The sequence below is a fragment of the Tamandua tetradactyla genome, chromosome 24 (assembly GCF_023851605.1).
Source record: "Tamandua tetradactyla isolate mTamTet1 chromosome 24, mTamTet1.pri, whole genome shotgun sequence".
Taxonomy (NCBI): domain Eukaryota; kingdom Metazoa; phylum Chordata; class Mammalia; order Pilosa; family Myrmecophagidae; genus Tamandua; species Tamandua tetradactyla.
In genome coordinates this window covers 28310188-28334237 of record NC_135350.1, presented here as the reverse complement: position 1 = coordinate 28334237, position 24050 = coordinate 28310188, and the positions used below count along the sequence as shown (strand labels likewise).

At 36.7% G+C, this 24050-nt stretch overlaps 1 protein-coding gene across 8 annotated transcripts in view; it reads right to left on the bottom strand.

Annotated features, from left to right (window-relative positions):
* The window catches only part of STPG2 (sperm tail PG-rich repeat containing 2), an 846203-nt gene that overhangs the window by 311542 nt on the left and 510611 nt on the right, over positions 1 to 24050 (bottom strand). Inside the window, exon 13 of one of the 8 annotated variants that reach the window (XR_013168349.1) lies at positions 4171 to 4408. The exons of the other annotated variants lie outside the window; for them this stretch is intronic. The gene's annotated coding sequence lies outside the window, so the exon portion shown is untranslated. The remainder of the gene's footprint in view (positions 1 to 4170; positions 4409 to 24050) is intronic. 8 annotated transcript variants of the gene reach the window in all.

Sequence of the window (24050 nt, the reverse complement as noted above, 5' to 3'; positions counted from 1 at the left end):
AAGGTCTAAACTATGCTGGGTCCCCTCCACCACCATCACCTCCACTTCTTGCCTCATCCTGCTTCTTGAAGCAATTGATTTCCAGAGCACACTTGCAAGTGATGGTAGTTGTAAGTATGAGATAAATATTTAAAGTCCATGCTCCAAAACGATTGAACCAAAATCTTTCACAGTGGGGATTCGAAATACATACTTTAATTCACATCCCAAGCAATTCTTACAAACACTAAAATCAAAGGGACATTGTAAAACGCAGTAGTGGTTCGATTTATATGTGTTTCAATTATTAAAATACTTCAACAAACATTACTAAGAAAATACGAATAAAGAAAGAAAGGGAAATGGGATAATATCTTAATTTCTTACCCTTTTGTAGTTTATGGCATTTGAAAGAGTATGATAATGTCAGTATAGTAAGACTTCAGAATCAAAATAATTTAGGGTTATAAGGAAAAAAATAGTGAATAAATATAAGGAAAGGAAGGTTTAAAAAAAATCTTTTAATCTGCCTTTTTTGTGACATGACAAAGTGCAGTAACATTTTACTAACATTAACATCATCTTAATATTTATTTGCATCATATAACTACATGCCAAACCAAGCATAAGATGGATATTTTGACACTGTAAAACTCCATACAAGGACATTTCAAGAAAAGTTGGGAAATGGTGGCAGATGTCTACATTTCACCTTCCTCTCATTATTCTCTGCAGGTCCCTAGATCAGCCACTTGAAATTAATTCATGAATTCATTAATTAATTACTAAATCTTTTCATATGATCATGGATACAATGGCAAGATTTTTTACTGCAGCATTCCTTACACAAAGGAGAAAAAAAGTAAAAACAACCTTATCCTATTTGTCCCTTAGTAGAGGAATGGAAAGCAGCAGTTTATCACACAACATGAATGTTAGCAGGAGTTAAAATTAATAAACAAAACCTACAGGTTTTGAAATGAATACATCTCAAAATGTATATTGAGTCAAAAAGTGCACATAGTATGAATAAATGTACATAAATACTTAAATATATAAGAGTATTGGCTATTTGAGGATTAGATTTAGGGCTAAAAGGAGACTGACAGCTGGAAAAAGTAGATAAGGCAATCACAGCAGAGATCAAAACCATAGTAAAGAAAGAGAGACAGAGATATATGCCAAATACTGGTAATAGCCAGTAGTCTTCCATAGTAAATTGTCAGGAAATGAGCTAGAAAGATAGACTGTGGCCAGACTGAGCATCTTGATGGCCATTCTAAAGAATTTGGACTTTAACGTTTTGGAAATGGAGAGCCGGATTTAATAGAAGTGAAATGATGAGATCTATGTCTTACGAAGACAACAGGTGACTGTCAGAGGGAAAGAATGGAAACAGGATCAGGAGTATGTTGCAGAGCCCAGGAAAAGATCATGGACTGAAAATAGAAAGAATGGCATGACTTCAGTAAGAGTTGTGGAGATCAGATTGACAGGACTTAATGGTAAACAGAATTGAGGAATGAGGGAGGAAGAAAGAAAAAAGATTTGAAGATCACATCAAGATTTTTCACTTTGAATTAATGGGTAGGAAGTTAAATAGATTCGATGGGGGAAACCGAGTTTGAGTTATCTGCAGATCATTCAGGAGCACATGTCAGTAGGAGACTAGAAAAATGTGCCAAATTCTTATAAGAAAAGCAGGGTGGGGGTGTGGATATTAAAAAAAAAAAGACTTGATTCAGCGGTGTAAAAGAGAATGAAGTTATGGCACCTAACAAGAAAATTAGGAAAGACAGACAGGAGCATCTACATGTGGACTGGCATTTAGGGGGCAGGCAAAGAAGGATGACTTCAATCATGGAAGATAGAAAGAATGATCAGAGAGGAGAAAGAAAAGAAGGAGCAAGGTTTGTTGCAGAAACAAACAGAAAGCATTGCATGCTTGGCGATAAAGAAAAAACTAGCTTAACATTTTTAAAGAATCCAGACATTTTGATGTTTTATCTAAATGGATTTTTAGTTAAGAAAATGTTTCACAAACTCTAATTTAACTAGTCAGCAAAAAGTATATATTATGCATGTTTGTTTACGAACTCTTAAAGGTCGGCAGGATGCCACACGTTATGGTCTCATGCCCACTATATTAAAAGTTAGGTATATGCCTGAAGGAGGAGACTAATATGTTTATTATAGACATACTTTTATAGAATCAGAAAATAGAGTACAGTTTGGAGAATGATAAGTCAGACTTACAGGATCACTAAAGCTCTATTTAATTTTCATTGTAACATTTCCTTTGGAAGCTTATTGCTTTAAGTTTCTCCATAAAATAGTTATAATGTTAATGAGGTTATACATATTAAAAGAATTGCTGTAATACAATTCTACATGTGTTATATCCAAATTTCATATATAACAAATTAGGTTTGTTCCTAAAGTAGAAGACTTCTCATTATACATAATTATTCTGAAAAGTGTATTGTATTATTTCTATACTCATAAAAACTAAAAAAGGGGAAAATATATGCTTTTATAAAGTTAAAAATAAAAAACTCTAGCACAAAAAAGCTTCATTAAATTGATGGTAACATTTTTTGATCAGTAACAAAGTTCTAATACTAAGGATTTACATTAGAAAATTTTAACACATTTTTTTTACTTGTATTTACTTTAATGGCATATTTGTTTCACCAGTGTGGTTTCTTCACTGGTTTTCTCAATAAATTCCCAGATGGTTAATATCGATTATTAGTAGGTAATTATAAAATAAGCCTAATAAACCTAAATATAACATTAAAATCAAATCTATTTCCCAGCAGCTCCTGAGAATTTATTATTATTATTGTTTAATAATTTCAAACAATTATTAAACTGGAAGTCAAAGTGGTTAGTCATAATTTGCACATTCAATTATTTTACTTAATCACTTAATTTACATAATGAAGTCAAATGACCTATATATTGTAATGTTGCTTGAAACAGAGCTTGTAAACTCTTTCTTAATCTAAAGTGTATACCTGGAGAAAGCATGTATGTAAAACAGTGAGCTTTAGACTACAAAGCATTCTTCTACAGCAGATTGAAAGCTCCAATTATGTTATTTTCTCTTACTTTCATAAATTTACTTTTGATCTTGCCTTTTATTACATAAGCCACTCCTGAGAATTGCAGTTAACACTGCTAAGAAACTTTAATATCATCTTTCCTTATTACAAGTGGTGTGATCTTCTGTCATTACTAAGATAGCCTAGATTGAGCTATGAAGGCAGACGCACTGACACATCAGATACCATACACTGTTTAAAGGACACAGAAGTACTTTCGGAGGAGGGGGAAGAAGCTTCACAACAGGTCCCATGTCGTGTCATCAATTACAGACCTGTCATGCTAATGACTAAGGAAATGCAGGGAGCAGTGACAATGGGAACATTCATCTTGTTTTTCTCTGGAAAAGGTGCACCTGTATCCCACTGCACTCTGTCTTCTGCTTCCTCCCTCCTCCCTGACTTTCGTTCTCCATGACAGTGAATGTGATCATGAGAATGCAGCCAATCTATCATCCTTTCTTCCTGAAAGGCACCTTGACTGCACTTAATGACTCTAATAAGACCAAACAATAGAGATCATAGCACAAACTCTTATATTCTGCTTCTTGGAAAGTGGCCTCAATTTATATTAAAAAAAAAAGATCTAATGATTCCGCTGGAAAGGCAAATGATGTATTTGTATCATCTCTCTTACATTGCTCCTCTCATACATGGCATATATATCTATCAACACTTAGATAGGAAATGTGACTAAAAAATAATGAGACTAACATTCCTGTGTGGATTTTATAAATCAACAGCAATATATGATAAGTATACATACTATATAGTTACAAATTTACATATGCAGGCCATTTATTTACCAATAACATTTTAAACTTTGAACTGTATATCTCCAATGCTTCCCAACATTAAAGAAATAATATTTATAATATTTTTAACATTCAACTATGCACCTAGTTTTATTATTACATTAGTTATTCTCCTCAAAATAATGTAAGACCATTTAATAAATTAATATAGAAACAAAATAGAAAAATAAAGTCAAATAGGTTATTTGATGCGTGTTTTAGTTTCCTAGGCTGCTCCAGCAAATAATACAAAATGGGTCCATTTAAACAACGGGAATTTATTAGCTTACCATTTGAGGCCAGGAAAGTGTCCAAATCAAGACATCTTTAAGATGATGCTTTCCTTCCATGACTACCTGTGACCCTTGCCTCTTCTGTCACATGGCAAGGCACATAGTGGCATCTACTGGTCTCTCCCTTCTCTTCCAGATTTCACTGACTTTATCTTCTTGCTTCTGTGGCTTTCTCCCTCTTTGTCTTTGTTTCATTTTCTTATAAAAGATTCCAGTAATAGGATTAAGAGCCATCCTGGTTGAAGCAAGACATACGTTAACTGAAGTAACCTCATCAAAATGTCCTACTTATGATTAGGTTTACACCCACAGGAATGGATTAGATTTAAGAACATGTTTTTCTTGGGTCCATACAGCTTCGAACCATCACAATGCCATACAGAGATTCATTCAACAAGTGCTTTATGAGCACCTATTAGGTGACAGCATGATATAGAACATGGCCTCTGGTTTTGTCATTTGTTACCTGTATGAACTTGGGAAAATTACTTAAACTCTCTGTGCTTTGGTTTCCACACCTATACATAGGCATAGTGATAGCACCAATCTCAGGATTGTTGGGAGGGTCAAATAGACCTGGTACAATGAAAGATCTTGCTGCTGCTGCTAATACTACCTCTACTACTTCTATTGCTGCTGCTATAGATTGTTATTATCTCCCACTGGCAGAGTAAGAAACCGAGTTTCAAAAAGATTGAATTATTTGCACCATTAGTAATTCTAAAGTCTTTCTTTTACATCAGTATTTCTATGAGGATATAAAAATTAATATGATCTGTTTTCTAATAATGAAAAACCTTACAATATAGTAACAGTGTTTAGGGAAATAATATTTTAACAAATAACAATAAAATAGGGTACTAATTTAAAATGGTAGTTTTAAAAGAGACATAAATATATAGAGAGCGAAAGGAAAGAAATTTTAGGAGTGGATCTCAGGAGATCACAATTGAGCTTATCCTAAGGAGGTCAGTATGCATTTGAACTATCTAGAACAAGAAGAGAGCTATCTTCTTCAGTCACAGGAAGAGCATGTGGTAATGGTGTCAGCTGCAAATAGACTGTACAATTCATGCTAAAATTCATTTTTCTTTAACGTTTTTATTGTTCACAAGCAAGTTTCTGAAGAGGGAATGGGGTAGGGAGGGCTGCTTGAAACTGCGTTCTAGGTGTTGGTGTTTAGACCCAGGAAATCATTGCCTTTTAAAATCCCTCCGATGACCTCTTTATTAGCAGCATATTCTGAACCTAAGTAAAAACCTACCTTGTATACAATAGATGCTAACATCTGAGAAAAACTCACCCTTGTGATGCTTTCTAGAAATGAGAGCATCATAGTCGCTAGGGTCATGACAAGCAAACCCACAGGGAGAAAACCAAGATGATTCTATCTAACAGGCAAACTCAAACCACTTATATACTAGGAAAGTTATAGGAAAAACATCAGCAAATTCAGAGTTGATTGTTACAACTGTGGTGGGTAAAACTGACTTCCGATGAACAAGAGAATTTACAATTTTTAAATGAAAAGGCAGGTATTCAGCAACAAACATTTTAGCATGTAATCTTCCATAATAAATATTTATAGTTTCATGGTCACAAGTCAATAGTCCTTGAATCTTTAAAAATAAATGTTTCAATATTACTAGAAAGATCTTTAGTCTTCATTGCAAGCACATTTAAAGAAAAATTTAAATTTATGATAACTAGATAAAAGACAAACATAGATTGCCGCGGTCCAGCCGCAGCAGAGGGAACAGGCTTGAAGGTGTGGAGGGTCGTCGGCGCGAGAAGAACACCAAGAGACAGCTTAGAGAATTCCTTTCTGAGAAGAGTTGCTTAGATTTATTTTTGCTTAACTGATTTTATACCCTTATTCTTGGCAAGGAAACAGGTATCACAGAATCATGGTTGTGTCATGGCTTACGTTTTAGGTAAAGTTACAGGTTCAGGGAAGCAAAGCGAAAGTACACGTTCTGATTTTCTTAGGAAAATTTACACAAGATTTTAATAGCAGCAAGATATTGGTTTAAACCGCAGACATTGTGTTTGTAGTTTTCTGAGTTTAGACTTTCTTTTCCTATTATTCTACAGGTGAGGCAATATGTCAAGACCTATTTTAATCTGGTTAAAGTTTAGCTTGTTTTGATTAAAAGGTTACATTGTTTACTTAGATTTTTTATTGTTTTATAGCAATGGACCGGTGCCGTGGTGGGGAGTAAATTTCTAGGATGGCTCAATGCAGGGTTTTTTAATTGTAAGTGTTTACTTTCTATGGGGTACTTTTCTGTGACTTGTTCTAAAAGCACTTCTGCCTGCTGTATCTGCAGCATGACTTGCTTAATGGGGGCGTCCCAACCTAATTTTTTCCAAACAGTCATTAACAAGGTTTTGCAATTTGTACAATTTGTATCATTTTTTCCAATTCTTTTGCTTTCTGATTCGTTTTGATATAATGCTTGGAACACAACCAGCAACAAGAAACACACAATTAGTGTCGTTAATCCCAGTATTTTTCTATTACGCCATTTTATGCCTCGTCCTCTTTTGGGGCATTGAAGGCCTTGCCACCGCCCTTCCTTCCAGGGAACCGTGTCAAACCGGGGAGGAAAAAGAGGACGCGGCAATAGATTTAACTTAAATATTATAAAAACTGAAATATATGGGCAGGCCACGGTGGCTCAGCCGGCAAGAATGCTTGCCTGCCATGCCAGACGACCCAGGTTTGATTCCCAGTGCCTACCCATGTAAAAAAAAAAAACTGAAATATAAATATTCACTAACCTTTTCCTCATCTAAACAGATGTAATAACTAGCTCAAGGCTTGTCTTCTCAAAGCAAAGTACCCAGAGTCTACCATTCTTTCAAAATTCTTCATTAAACTGTCAACTGACGCTTGTAGCCTCTGGCTTCAGTTATATATTCTACCAACACTAAATCAAAGAATACAAGGCTTTATTTTTTATTTCTTTCCATATTAGTGAGGTCCCATAACTAAGCGTGGAAAGAATTAAAAGGCAAAAAACATATGTGCTTTTACTAATCACATCCTATGTCTTTATTCTAGTGTCTAAAATACTCCCAACATTTTGCAATATACATATCACATCATTCGTTATTTTGAGTGTATCTTTTTCCAATTGGTTTATATTATCTGCATGAAATTTCTCATGAGTCTTAAAAATAAATTTAATTTAGAAGATGATTTATTTCATCATAAATTAAAAATGTCAAGTAGCTTATCACAAGTTTATCCAAAACATTTATTGGAATATAACACTGACCCTAAGGGTTTAAAACAATTTATGCATATTTTAATATATCCTGATTAAATCCTTTAAATCTAGACTCAAATAGAAATTTCTTTCTGAAGTGTCTGTTAATTACCTTAACCTCACTAGTTGATCTCGCACTTCTCTGACCTTGTCTAGTACTTATCATTTCATACCATTCATGTTATATTTTTGTGTTTGAAAATTAATTACTCTTTGCAAAGATAGCTCCGGTCCCCTTAAACCAGACAGGTAGCTCCTTAAGGGCAGGAAGTGCCTTATTTGTTTTTATATCCCCATTACAGCTATTAATAGGTTATTAATAGGTCATTCACATCACAGAGGTTCATGAGATGTTATAATAGTTGATAATAAAGAAAAAGGAGAAGACAGAGGTGGAAAAGGGGCAGACGCAGAAATTTAGTAAATTTTTTATTATGGGGTATTAATTATCCAAAACATGATTCATAATTTTCAGAACATGAAATAGTAGGAATCTAGTTGGTTATTTTTGAAACCTCATATAAAATTGCAGCAAACTGATCAACACAGACCAAAATTCTAAAGAAATTTTACCTAGGTATGTTTATTTCACACATGATTTTCTGAAGCACTAACTTTTTCACACTTTTTTAATAAAACAGCATAATGAAAAATATGCAAAATCCTCTACAGTCAATCCCTCATACATGTCCAGAATTCTGGAATGGGGATCTACAGGATGCTGGCAGAGCTCTTCAACAAATCATCTTAGAGCAATGCTACAATTTAGTTTGTTATGAACTTCGGTTTTCAAGGAACACAGAAGTTATTAAGTATGCTTGAAGAGGGAAATCTTTCAATTTTATAACCTGTTGTTGTTTCAGTGCATTTGTTAATTATAAATCTGTGCCTTTTGGTCATAAAATGGAAAACAAAGTGCAGATTAGGGAATTTGCAATGGAAGCCAAAAAAAAAAAGTATTTTATTATATGGCCTTCTCATATATTTTCCATATGAGGAGGTGAAACTGTACCTTAAGGTAAAATCCCTCCAAATTCCCAGTCCCTTTAACACAGTTTGCCATAAACCAGAAAGCACAGCATTACTACTGATAACATTAATGTCAGTTCAGAAAAGATGGAAGAAAGCAAGTATTCATTCATCCTCATATTTGAAACATATATTTTCAAGAATTTATTCCTAAATCCTGAAATTAAAATGCTACATAAAATAAAATCATCAATATGTCAATAATGATAACACATTTAGGGGAAACAGGGCATACTAGAATGCTTCAGATTAGAGGGAAGAAAACTTTGCATCGCCACTTACTAATCATCACAACCTAAGGTAAAGTCACTCAAACTCTCTTGACCTCAGCTGTTTCAAATATATATTGACCGCATTGAAGTGTATATCCTCCCAGGTTTCTACAAGATCTAAAATTCCATGAATTTATGAATTAATTACACTTGCAAGCCCAGTGTTCTTCTAGTTTGCTAGCTGCCGGAATGCAACACACCAGAGACAGATTGGCTTTTAATAAAAGGGGATTTATTTTGTTACTTCTTCAGAGGAAAGGCATCTAACTTTCCACTGAGGTTCTTTCTTATGTGGAAGGCACAAGATGGTCTCTGCTGGTCTTCTCTCCAGGCCCCTGGGTTCCAACAACTTTCCCCGGGGTGACTTCTTTCTGCATCTCCAAAGGCCTGGGCTGAGCTGCTAGTGCTGAGATGAGGAATGCTGAGCTGCTTAGGCTGTGCTACATTGCGTTCTCTCATTTAAGCACCAGCCAATTAAGTCAAATGTCACTCATTGCAGCAGACACGCCTCCTAACTGACTGCAGATATAATTGGCAACAGATGAGGTTCATGTATCATTGGCTTATGTCTGCAGCAATAAGATTAGGTATGCTCACCTGGCCAAGTTGACAACTGAATCTAACACATGTCAACCCCTTGTCAACTTGGCAACTTCAAGCATCACCTTAAACAGATGCAAAAAATTCTGTTCTTGCTGTGGACCTGTGAATCTCAAAAAAAGTTGTCTAATGCCAAGATGCAAAGGAGGATACTCACAGGATACAGATTTTCATTTCCATAGGGAGAAATTGGAAGAAACACAGATGTAAAACCTGCAGGGCAAGCACCATGGAATTTCAAAGTCTGAAAGTCATTCATCCTTCGGCTTAGAAAGTGGCAGTCCCACCCTTTCTGAGGGCCTATGCAGTGGCCCACCTCTTTCCAAATCAACCTCTGGGCTCCACTCTCTCCAGGCATCAGGGCCACCCCTGGGCTGTCTGCCAATTCTGGGGCACATGCTCAACCCCTCGACATGGTGGCAGCCAGGCTCTCCCAGTCCCCCAAGGAGCGTGCTCTACCTTCTCCAAGGCCTGAGGCTACATAACTCTTCCACTGCAACAGATGAGAGGCTCATCCTCACCCTTCAGGTTAAACTAACCCTCTCCATGTATACAGGTGGGTTCACTCTCCTGGCCGAGGTTTCTTGGCTTCAGACCCGAGCGTCCATGGTTCTCACTCTGCAAACTCCAGTCTCTCCCTTTTGTGTCCTCCTTTGTCAAGATTGGCAGTGGTTCCATTTACACCAACAGTCCCTTCATGCACTCCAGGTCTTCTCCATCATTCTCTTCACAATTCCTCCAAAGTCTCCCCCTTAGCCATCCAAAACACCATTCAAATATATCTGGCTTTTGCAAACCACAGCAGCACCCCACTCCTGGTACCAAATCTGTTCTAGTTTGCTAGCTGCCGGAATGCAACACACCAGAGACAGATTGGCTTTTAATAAAAGGGGATTTATTTTGTTACTTCTTCAGAGGAAAGGCATCTAACTTTCCACTGAGGTTCTTTCTTATGTGGAAGGCACAAGATGGTCTCTGCTGGTCTTCTCTCCAGGCCCCTGGGTTCCAACAACTTTCCCCGGGGTGACTTCTTTCTGCATCTCCAAAGGCCTGGGCTGAGCTGCTAGTGCTGAGATGAGGAATGCTGAGCTGCTTAGGCTGTGCTACATTGCGTTCTCTCATTTAAGCACCAGCCAATTAAGTCAAATGTCACTCATTGCAGCAGACACGCCTCCTAACTGACTGCAGATATAATTGGCAACAGATGAGGTTCATGTATCATTGGCTTATGTCCACAGCAACAAAATTAGGTATGCTCACCTGGCCAAGTTGACAATTGAATCTAACTAACACACCCAGTAACAGTTTCACAAAAATTCAAGGCCTGCCATCTTTATGAAAGTTCTGGCATTCCAATGGCCTGGTACAAAGTAAAAAGAAAAGTTAAATATCTCTATTTCCTATCATTAACAAAGAGGAACATGTCTTAGTGGACCTTTTTGGTCTCTGGAGCAACATATTCTACATGTGGGTATGCCACCTTGTACTGCTTGTGAAGTGGTATCTCTGAGTGGGACAAGAATATGAGAAGGCTCTCCAGCTGAACCCGCTGCAGTATATTTTTTGCTCTGATTGGTCTATATGTGCATATGTGTGTGTGATGTGTCTTTTTTATATAAATCCACTTTCCTTCTCCATATTCTTTCTAGAGTGCCTTCTTTGTACTATGGAGGCTGCAAACAAAGACAAAATTTATCAAACTTCCTTACAGTTGGAGTTCTTGATATAAATTGCACATACAATTTATATGCACACACAATTAAATGCACACACGTGGGATGGTAGGAAAAACTGAAGTGAAGCCCATTATTTTATGGCTTAGCTCTGTTGGCAAACATGGTTGAGACACGAAATTTTACTGCTGCAATATTCCAGAGCCCATCCAGTAACTCTGTGGACATTGTTATTTATGGAGCTAATTATAGAAGCTTATCTATTATAGTTGTATTTCAGTTTCCAATCGCTAATTTTTGGGGTGTGGAAACCTGTGACAGTAGCCATAGCTCCTCTGCTGGACCTGTATCATGGTGTTCTATAAGTCATTTCTGTAAATTCAGCATGGAGATCACTTCACTAATCTTAACAACAACATTTTAAGCATCTTATTCATTGTATTAATTTTTTTCTTTTGATAAAAACAAGTAGATTTATTTTTCCTGCATCTGAATCCTTCATGGGATAGAAATATATACTAATTATCATACAGATGGCAAAGTTAAGAGAGAAAGAGAGGGTTGGAGGGACAGAGGTGAGATGTACTCTCAAACGTATATACAAACTTGAAAATTCTATGATTTGATAAATCAATCAAAGTCAAAACATTAGCTTTACTGCCACAAAGTTCTTGAATTCTTTGGCAAATGTTATATTTCCTTTATAACCAGAATAGACAAAAACCTGTATATTTAAATTCTCTGATGACTTCTCAGATAGCTTAGTAGTTTCATCAGAAAGCAAGAGCAGGCTGCTACTTTCAGTAAAGAGATAATGATTCATATAACAACTTCCTGAATTAGATAGCTGTTTAAATTTAAAACCTTAATAAATTTAGAAAGGTAGTTTACCAGACTTAATTTTTTTCGGAATTAAATGTGGAAGGTAAATTTTTTTTCATTGCAATTCAATTATTGAAGCATTTCAGTCGATACAAATATTGTCCTAAAGCAACACTCCTAATGGATGATCGGGCACTAGCTGCTCATAAACCATAAAATGCTTTTTGCAAAACTGAGATTGTCACCTACTCAGTAAAATCTTTAAAGGAACTCTAAAATGGTTTGGTGTATTGAACAGCTGAACAGTATGGTATGGCATTTACTGTGTTTTAATAACTCTGCCATTTCTTAGCAGATGATGCAGAACCAATTATAGCTATTACAACAATTTAATCATGAAAAAATCATGATTACTAGGTTGTAATAGCCTGACCAATTTTCTATAGCCTTCAAAACTAGATTTAATAGCTGTCTTTAATATTTTGGAGTGCATTCCTGTATTCTTCAAATGATATTGTGACAGAGACTGCAATTACTTTCTAATATTTCAATCTTTAGCTGGGCCCCTGTGTAGGAAAGAATTCCATCTTGTTCAAAGAGAGGTCTGACCTTTGATCTCAGCTCCTGGAAGGTAACCTATTAACCCTTGGATTTGAGCAGCTTTGGTATTTTGCAGTAGGCCCCTTAGGGATACATCTGATGGTTTAGGCTAATGAGGTGATTCCTGGTTGGCCCTTCAGACAGTGATATCAGCCCACCTTCTAAGAAGGTGGGTGGAGAGAGTTAGAAACTGACTTACAATCCTGTTGGCAAACAATCAGACCTGTGTAATAAAGCCCAGTGACCTACCCAGGTTGGCAATACCTCATGCACAGTGTCATTCATAAATACGGGGAGGGTAATGAGTCCTGAGAACAATGGAATCTTCTCATTTAGGACCTTCCCAGACTTTGCCCTATGTGCTTTTCCTTTGGTGGGCTCTAATTTGCATTAAGCCCCCCCTAATAAACCATACTGATGAGTTAAATAGCTTTCAGTGATTTCTTTAGGTCTTTCTAGTGAATTAGCAAATCTTCTAAGGGTAGCTTTTGAAAATGCCTAAACTTGTATCTGATATCAGAAATAAGGGTATCTTGTAAGGACCCTTTCCCCTAATTTCGTAGTTGGACCTAACCACTTGTAGTGGCAGTCAGAAGTCTTGGCAGACTTGGCAATCTGGAAGAACTGGGCCCTTAACCTAATGGTTTTGGCTTATTCTGGATAGGCCCCTTACAGCAGGATATGGCAATGTATATATATATATAAATATATGTATATATATATATGCTGGCAATGAGTAAGTAAGCAGAATTGTTGCCCAATTACAAAAAGTTTACAAAAGTAATTTATTTTGTGGAACATTTGGAGATATTTCCTTAAAAAAAAACTTGGATATGATGTCTGGAATAGCCCTTTTGAACCAGGTGAGTGAAGGCTGTATGCTCGAGTTGCCAAGTGGTGAGCAGGTGAAAGCCCATGTTCCTGGTGATATCACTAGGTCTCCATATACGCCCTCAGTTGTACACCTCTTTTAAATTCTGTATTCAAATTGGGTTTCCACTTATATCTGGCTGAGCCTATTTATTAGTACAGTAATTTCTAAAAGATTGGAAGCTTGTTTTAGTTTTCATTAGAAATGCACATACATTATTTTCTTAAAGAATCATGAAAAATCAGTAAGTACACCTTTAGACATTGCCCTTTTGGAGGACAGCTAAATAATTATTTCTTTAAATATTTTGTGGATTTTATGATTTGTAAGTGTGACTATGCTGGGAGAGATAGATAGTAAATGGAAATGCTAGGTATTACAGAAATTATATACATCATCAAAAAGATCCAAAGTGCATGTTTATATTTTAATATATAATTTAGAAATTCTAGTGACAGTGAATTAGTTTCTTTTTCAATTTTCTAATTGTAAGCACGATGAAGTCTTGTCAGTTATCAGCACATAAAGCAAATTCATTACTATACACTAAAGATTTCTCTGCTAATATAGTTTTAGAAGAGAAAATAAAGCTCCACTTAAGAAAAATAAAGTCGATACAGAAACAAAACATTTTGAAAAGATGTATATGCAAATACAAAACAATTCAAATAGTTACTAATAGGTAAGATCATATATATAGGAACGTTTGGTTTTAAAAAATGGATCCACTGGTGATGATAATATTATAAATAATATAATGAGTATTACTATGTGCCAGGCAGCATGCACACTGTCTATCATGACCTCCCAATACCTATCAAATAGATACATACCCCATTCTAAAGTTAAGGAATTGGCTTAGAGAGCTTCCCTGCTCAAATCCTCTGGGGAGGCAGGGAAGTGGGGAATGGGTTGAAGAGATAGAGTGTCCCTGTGTCTTGTCAGACAAAGTACACCCCTGTGCTTTGCTAGCGCCAATAATAAACTTCATAGATTTCCCTTATGCATTCCCCGCTGCAAGATCACCTCACAAGTAGCCAATAGATAGGTAGTGACTACAATCATAAGCAAAATAGAAATTTGGCTCTTATGAGCTTAGCATTTAAAGTTTCAACTACTTTGAGAATTCATAAAAATCTATGAAGTGTGATTTTGCTCAGGCAGATATTTGTTAAACTGTTGGCATGCGCATTTCGGTTCAAACAGGTTAAAATTTTATATTCCTCCACATATGCAGTAACACAATAACTATTAAAAGTATTTCCTGGAGAAATACAGACCCAAAGAGAAACCCCATTAGCGCTGATGGAAATAAAAAGGAAGTGAAAAGGTCTAAACAGATGACTATTCTTAAACAGAAAATAGAAGTTTTGGGTAATGCACAGTGTTGAATTGAGCAGTGGCTCTGACCTATGATGTGAACGCGTTCATTTTATGTCCTATACAGAAACAAGAAAAGGAAATTTTAAAAATACTTCAGGAAGTGATCCAGCCAGTGTAAAAATAGCCACCATTTATGGGAGAAATTATATGCTATGGTGTGGATTAATGAAGCTTCATTTTATAGCCGTTTTAGCTGCCCAGAAGGCAAGTATATTTTGTTTTAGTGAATTAAGTAGTAACTGACGTCACTATTCCTCCGGATATTCATAAATTGGCAGTCTAAGTTAGGGCTTAATTTTAAAGGCTCTATTTTTATGGAAAATAATAGTACATATCCATCTCCCCCATAGAAATAGGCGTGAATTTGGGACTGACTGTATAAGCAAAGCAGCATTTTATAAAAAGCATGACATTTTAAAATCAAACCTGTAGCCAGAGTTTTGCAATTATCACCTTCATTTAAAATATCAGCCTAGGTGTTGAAACAACATTATGTGAAAATTACTTTAAAATATATATTCTGTGTAATTTCAACTAGCATGAGTGCACACTGAGCTGAACAAACACATAAGTAGAAAAAACCTTGATATCTAATACATTAAAACATTTGAGAGTTGAATCAATGATTCAAAGGCATTTAGTAAGACAATACAAGGTTCGATTAATGTCCAATAGTTATCAAATCATTTCAGAAGTGCAGGCCACATCTCTGATATTAGAGAAGCCAATTGAAATTATCAAATAAACAGGAAAAAAGGTAGGAAGACTCTTGTTAGATAGGGAAAGCAATAAAGATTTAATATTTCATGACAAACTGGAACTGCGTTTATTCCTTCAACAATCATTAACTATTTACTATATACCAGGTATTCCTAATCTAAGATATTTCCTTCACTCTACACAGAGACCAGAAATAGATACACAAGAGCTTTTTAAGGATTGATGAAAAATAAAATAAATAATCAATCCCAACAGCTCATCTATTTCTACCACAGAAATAAAGGCAATTTTAAAGCTTTACTGATTATTCATTTGGCATTGAGCATTAAACTTTATTCACAAAAAGTGCTGAGTAAACAGCTGTTATGCACAACTGAACGTGTTGTCCGTTGTTGGCTTTACTTCTAGTCAAACTTTTGGCCAACAAAGAGAAATGCAAGATTGAAAGCAAATCTGATTTAAAATAAAGGACATGGAACTCTTTGTATTCATAAGAAAGCTATAGTTTTATCTTCACTCTTATCATCAAGAAAATGATAAATATATGACCAACTACAAAGTATTGTATGTATCACAAAGAGAAAAAGATGCTATTTGAAACTGTCAATTATATATGAAAGGCATTTAGGAGATTTACTTCTCTCTCTCTCTTCTCTGTCTCTTCTTTCCTCTAAAGTGTAAATGTTCATTACTGCAAAGGAAAATCATCCCAACAATTAAGGGTGGCTGTGATATGTGTTTAATTTTAAATAAAAATTATTAACTTCAAATAGGGAAGTAGTTTGGTAGTTCATATGAATATCACTAAAGAGTGCATTTGTTAGAATAGTTCAGGAAGTCTTTCCCCCTTTTTGGAGCAAAAAAGTATTAATGAAAATTTAATAATGAGGCAAGGAACAATAATAGAGATTAAATGATAGCATAATTATAACTCTTGTAGAATTGTCTGGAGCACCAGCATTCATTATATTAAACAAAATAACATTTAAAACTGTGTTTAGAATTTAACTAATTATACTGAAGACACAAATCTCTCAAGACAAAGTCTTACTTGGGAAATTTTCAATTTCCATGAAAATAAATAAAAGAGAATTCATATCCAACTTTGCTACATTAAGATTTTACAAGGAGGAAAAGTTCTTATACCTGTGTATCTTCTCTCTCAATAATTTTATTTTGCATAAAATAATATTCAAGACAAATTTTCCATTTTTCTTTTGTCTTATACTTGGAAATAATTTCCTAAAATCCTCACTAATATTTCAGAGTTTGGGAGGTTTAAAACTAATTTACATTTCAAGGGTATTTAAATCAATAAAGCAGTTACTAAAGCAATAGCATTTTATCTACACCTGCCCTTTTAAATATAGATTCCTATAATTAGGAATACAAAAGTAATACTGTAGTTCTACAAGGTGAATACTATCATTGCCTTTTTCTCTCAGTAAATTAGAGTAATTGATTTTTTACATTTTACTAACAACAGCTACTCAGAATGACATATATCTCATGATAACTACGGTTGAGCTACCATATGGAAGGCATTTATCAAGAAATTGATGTTACACAGGAATCAATATGAACTATTTTACAAGAATGGAAGAACATTGTTATAAGGAGGTAGCCAGAAAGTAGACAATTCTAATCATCAGGGCAAAACTGTAAATTTATGTGGTCAAGTTAGGACTAATCTAAGACCATGAAGGCTAACAGGTAGTCCTATCTGTGTAAAAATGAAGAGCCATTCCTGATATGTAATAACTGGACAAATTGACATGGATATCTGCTCCAAGGTCAAAAGTTATCAACGAATATTGACAAAAACAATCATTTAGCATCTTCTTCCACAACATAACTGTTGATCAGAGACCCCACACTGAAGGAATAGAGTGTAGGTATCCATTTATTTGAGTAACCTGACTGAACAGAGGTTGCATTGGTTTAACACATGTGACTTTTACATGTGACTTTTAGTTTAAAGGGTCCCATTAATATTTTTTTGTTCCAAATTCCTCTAGGGCTAAGAAAGAAAGATGATAAGAAGAAAAAGGAAAGATCAAGGCAAATAACAGAACTAGGCCAGTATCAAGAACTCTGTAAGCAGAAATGAAGGGAAAGAATCAATGCAAAAGCTTAGTCTAGACTTTTTTTGGAATGGCAAATAACAGGTAGCTTTTAAGCATTCACTTTAGGGTTTTAAGCAACGTGCCATGACCTTTACAACTAAAGTGCAAAATGAGCTTCTAAAAGCAAAAGTTTAAATCACATTTCCAAAAGGATATTAAACAGTGTCCCACAAATGTTAAAACTAAGGTATAAAACTGGGTTTTTAAAAAAGGTTTGCCATGTTTTAACATATTTTTTAAATTAAAAAAAAGAGAGACTTTAAATATTTTCTACAAAGATAAAATGAGCATTTTTAAATGAACCTATCAAATGCCAATAAAAACTTGTAATTTAAATCACTCCTTATCATTCTTAGCAATTTATCAAGGTGTACCAATTTAGGGGCAAAGAGTAATATATTTTAAAATACTTAAAAATAAAACACTGGACTTTTGTGTTCAATACACTCTGACCACTATGTTAAAAACTAGATGAGGTTTTGCTTGATGTTTCATTAATATTTATCATTATAGTACTACTCAGAAATCTTCAGTATCTACCTATTGTTGGGAGGAGAAAATAAAAACTCTGAAAGTAATTTAATATTCTTTGTGATTTAATCAGTGTCTACGTATCTAACATCATCACATACATTTTTATATTTTAGCAATACTGAATTAACAAATGAAAGCTTGCTGAGGATGATCTATTCTCTAGTGTCTCTTTAACTTTGGATGTATTGTTCTCTTTCCTAAAACATGTTCCCTTGGCTTGTCCAAATAGAAAAGTGCCTTTAACCTTTCATATTTGATGTAAAATGCTTTCAGAAGCTTTCCTGACCTCCTTTAGTTGACAAAGAAATTCTTTATCCCATACATCTTTGTACCTAGTACTTATCCCCAATTTAGTAGTTATTTTATTATAATTAAATATTTATGATTCTTTCTCTTTACCAGGTTACTACATATCAGAACAGACTTTTCAACTTTGGATTCTCAGAGCTAGACTCAAATTAGGTTAATATTTACAAACTAGAAATAGAAGAATAAAGCTGTGAAATAAAATTGACAATAACAGTAACTATAATTTATTATCTAACTTTACACTTGGCATTGTAATAAATGATTTGTATCTGTAGTAGCATTTTAGCCTTGTGCCTAAGGTATAAAATGACTGAAAACAGATTTTACTCAGTTTTATCTTATTCCAATGAACCTAACTTATCCCTACAACTGCGGGTTTAAGTCTTTCTTCACTTTAAGAAGAGGAACTCTTTCTCTAATATCAACTAAATTAACCACTGAAAATGGAGTCACTCTGTTTGAAACAGATATAGGAGGACTAGACCTTTTATTCTTGGTACTTCCTTATCTCCTTCAACTGCCTCTTTGGAGCCAACATAAACATCCTAGAGCCCTGGAGAACTTGTTCTCAATACCTTTGATCTTACTCCATCCTATCCTATTTTACTTACTGTCAAGATAATGTATAAGCAATTTTCTAGATTGAAAATTAATCTGGTTAGTAGGTCCTAGAGCAGCTTTCTTAACTATCTCCTATAATACTTATAAAGTACCATTCTCCAAACTTGAAATCACGCAGATAATAATAAAATTCTCATTTGTCAAATCTGAGCAAAAATACACTAACCTCAAGCTCTCTGGGCCTCATCTGAGACTAACAATTTATAGCTAATAGATGCTTTGTTAAGTAACAGGGTACAAATTCAAAGACATAAAGGGAAATATGGAGATATGTTATCTCCCATCACTTAAGTTGAGCCTCTGATTTGAAGACAAATGGCATTCTTCTGAATCTCCCTTCCAACCTCCTTATACTTTGTTGAGATATACTAAGAACCATGCTCCTTACATTTTATTAGTAAATAAAATAAAATTAAAATATAAAAAAAAAAGAGCAGGAAAAAAATGTGTTGATGGTATTAAAGATCAGAAGCAACATTATAACCCTTTCAGGAAGATGGTAGAATAGGATATGTGGAGTTCACTCTGCTCCAAAGAATAGCTAGAGAAAGGACAGAAAAAAAATTGGGAGAGCAATTCCAGGGTGTACGTGACCTGGGCGGGTTTTCTACAACACATAGGGAAGCCCTGGTTTAAAAAAAAGCAGAAGAATTAAGAGGCAGACAACTGGAGACAGGCAAACTAGTGCAAACAGCCATTTCCAGATGGAGCTGTCAGGAGTGCTCGAACAGGAAGACAGGGACAAGGAAGTAAGCCAAGCCGCATTCCTTGAACCTGCTTCCCTCACACGAGCTGCCTCCACCCCACTACCTATGACTCCTTCCACACCCCATATACCTGAACACTGTCAACTGCCCCCCAACTGTGTTCCAAGCACCCCCGCCCTGAGCCCCCTCCTCTGGTATCCCCACCTCGCACATGCGTGCAAGCCTGTCCTAGCCCTACCCACTTTTTCCACACACTCATCTCACCCGGCTCCTCCCGAGACCCGTGTAACCAGTCCAGCCCCTGGAACCTCACCTCCCCCTCTCTGTCACCTGCACATCTGAGCTACAGGCACTCACCTTCATATCCAGGACACACCCACACCCAGCCTATACAGTTGCTTAATCCCGCATGGCAGCCCCGAAGCTCTGAGCATATGCATATCAGCATCTAGCCTCCCAGATACATGCACATACACGCGCCCACTTATGCCATGCTGCCTCAGCTCTGAGCATAGAAGGTGAAGTGTGCATCTGGGCCACACCAGCCCCCAGCCCACATAGGCACAATCCCACCTTACTACCCTGAGCTCTGCACACATGCACACCAAGCAACCCCCCACCCCCACACCAGACTTGCTTGCACCAGAGCCCTGGCCCCCAAACCCATGCACCTCCACAGCTCCAGGCACCCATGTATCCACGCATGAACCTCTTGACTACTGCACCCCACACCCTGGCCCCCAACAGATGTACCCCTTTGCCCCACCCCACAGCACAAGTGCCCTCCTCCCACACCTGGCAGGTGCTCTCAGGCATATCAGTGCCACAAAGCCTCTACCCTGCACAGGTGGGCACACCTACCCCACCCCACCTCTGCACATGTGTACCAGTGCCAGAGCCCCACCCACCCATCATCAGCCACCCCTGACACAGGTTCCACAATTTCTGGGAACTGTGCTCCACCTCTATACACTCGCACATCCACAACTTGGCCCCCTGGAACCCTCCCCCTGTGCAAAGAGACAGCCATGCCCCAACCTCCCTGTGTCTTGACTTCTCTGCCTCATACCCCACACTGTGACACTCATGACCCACATGCTCCATGTGTCCACTGCATCCTGCCCACATATAAGCTCTAGCACATCTGATCAGACTTCCATCTATGTCCTGCCATGCCCTAACTCTGTGTCTCCCTTGCCACACCCTGCTCCTGTGCTCCAAGATTGCTTGAACTGCAACTCACCCCAGAGCCCCTTCACAGCACATCCACAACTTCAAGACCTGTACCCCATGCTAACAGGCACTAGCATAGAGTCTCAGACCCATGTATATACCTGCACCTCAACCCATCACTGCACTGTTGTACCCCTCCTCACACCCTGCATCCTGTTCCATACCTTTGCTGCAAATACACAGCTTTAAACTACTGAAGGAAATCAACATCCAAAGTAACCCTATCAAAATATTTACATGCCATGAGGACAACAGAATATCATTAACCATTTGAAGATGCAGATGATTATAGCCCAGTCTAATGACCAAATTAAAACACTGGAGATGCAGATTTTGGAACAACTAGTCAAAGATGTTCATATAACTATACTAAATAAAATCAGTGGAATGGCTAATGACATAAAGGAGATCAAGAAGACACTAGAAGAGCACAAAGAAGAATATGAAAGGATAAATAGAAAAATGGCAGATATCACTGAGATTAAAGACCCTGTAGATCAAATCAAAAACATACTAGAGACAGACAACAGCAGATTTGAAGAGGAAGAAGAAAGAATAAGCAAACTAGAGGACAGGACAACTGATTTTGAACAAATAAAAGTGCAAACAACAAAAAAAGATGGAAAAATTTGAATTGGATCTCAGGGAAATAATGGATGAAACAAAGCATGCAAATATAAGAATGACTGATGTTCCAGAAGGAGAAAAAGAAGAGAAAAGGGCAAGGAAGATAAGTGGGGAAAACTTCCCAACCTTTATAAAAGACATAAATATGCAAATCAAAGAAGCCCAATGAATTCCTCAAATAGAATAAATCCAAATAGGCTTACCCCAAGTCACATATTAATCTGTCTGTCAAATGTTGAAGAGAAGTAGAAAATCCTGAAAGCAGCAAGAGAAAAATAATCTACTACATACAAGGGAAACCACATAAGACTGAATTCAAACTATGCAACTGACACTATGGAGGCAAGAAGTCAGTGGTATGATACAGTTAAGATCCTGAAAGACAAAGACTTCTAGCTAAAAATTCTTTACTCAGCCAAATTGTCCTTCAAAACTGAGGGAGAAATTAATATTTTCACAGACAAACGCAGATTGAGAGAATATGTTAACAAGAGACCAGCTCTACAAGAAATACTATTGGAAGGTCTGCCAGCTGAAAAAAAAAAGACAGGAGAGGGAGGTCTAGATGAGGGAACAGAATTGAAGAGTAGCAATAAGGGTAACTTAAAGGATAAAAAGAGAAAGAAAGAAAAGAACATATAGGCCTGACAAATAAAATCCAAAGGATAAGATGGTGGCTTCAAGAAATGCTTTTACAGTAATCACTTTGAATGTTAATGGACTAAATCTACCAATTAAAAGATGCAGATTGGCAGAATGGATTAAGAAATATAATCCAACTATATAATGCTTACAAGAGACTCATTTTAGACACAAAGATACAAATAGATTGAAAGTGAAAGGATGGAAAAAGACACTCCACACAAGCTGTAACCAAAAGAAAGCAAGAATAGCTATATAATATAACAAAAAAACAGACTTTAAATGTAAATATATCATAAGAGAAAAAGAAGGACACTATATAAGTAAAAGGAACAATTCGCTACAAAGAAATAGCAATTATAAATGTCTATGCTCCCTGTGGCGTATTTCTCAGGGACTGGAGCCTAGCCAAACTTAAAATTTTTTAATCCTTCTCTCCCTCTCTACATTCACTCTCTGCCCTCCGTACCTGTAACCCCCCTCTCTGTTCCCCCCTTCCCCCTCTTGTCGTAGACCGCCCACTTCCGTAGCTCGCCACAAACCCACAGCCTTTCCTGTTTTTCTCCTCGCTTCTCTATTCCTAATTCTAGCTCCACACCTGCCTAAAGCTTAGCAACTGCCGCCTGGCTTGTGTGAGTGGCTGTCTCCCCCTGACGTGTGCGCCCAAGACTCCACCCCTCCCTGAGAGTACTTAAGCCCCACGCTTACCCCGCTCTGGGTCGTCTGAGCCCCGGGGTCTTCGGACCCCAGACGTCTCACTCCTCGGGTTCCCGGGTGGCCCATCCCGGTGTGTATCAATAAAGCTTTAACCTGCATCTGGCCTCAGTGAAGACTTTTCTCGCGACCGCCGGCTGGGGAAAGCACCGGCTCCAGTTTACCCAGGTTAATTCCCTGCGAGCTCGCCCCAAACCCACCCAGTGTACCGGTCCCGCTGCCCGACTGAAGCTATCAGCGGCACTCCCAATCAAGAAGTTCCAAAGTACATGAGACAGACATTGGCAAAACCAAAGGGAGCAACAGATGTTTCAACAATAGTAAGAGACTTCAGTACACCACTCTCCTCTATAGATAGAACATCCAGGCAGAGGATCAACAAGGAAATAGAGAGCTTAAACAATCTGAAAAATGAATTAGACCTAAAAGACATATATAGATCGATACACCCCAAAACACTTGGGTATACATTCTTCTCTAGTGCTCATGGAACATTCTTCAGGATAGATCATATGCTGTGGCACACAAAACATATCTTTATGAATTTAAAAATGGTGAAATTATTCGAAGAACTTTCTCTGATCACAGTGGAATGAAGCTGGAAATAAATAACAACCAAAGAACAAGAACATCCACAAATATATGGAGACTAAATAACACACTCTTAAACAATGAGTGGGTCAAAGAAGAAATTGCTAGAGAAATCAGTAGCTATCTAGAATACAACATATCATAACTCATCAGATGAGGCAAAGGCTGCATTGAGAGGGAAATTTATTGCCCTAAATGCCTATATGAAGAAAGAAGGCAGAGCAGAAAACTGAGGACTTAACTGCTTTTTGGAGGAACTTGAGAAAGAATAGCAAACTAACCCAAAAGCAAATAGAAGAAGAGAAATAACAAAGATTAAAGCAAAGTTAAATGAATGGGAGAACAAAAGAACAATAGAGAGAATCAATAAAACCAAAAGTTGGTTCTTTGAGGAAATCAATAAAATCAATGAGCCGCTAGCAAGACTGAGAAAGAAAAAAAGAGGAAAGGATGCAAATAAACAAATTCAGAAATGAGAAGGAGGTCATTACCACAGACCCTGAAGAAATTTTTTAAAAAATCATAAGA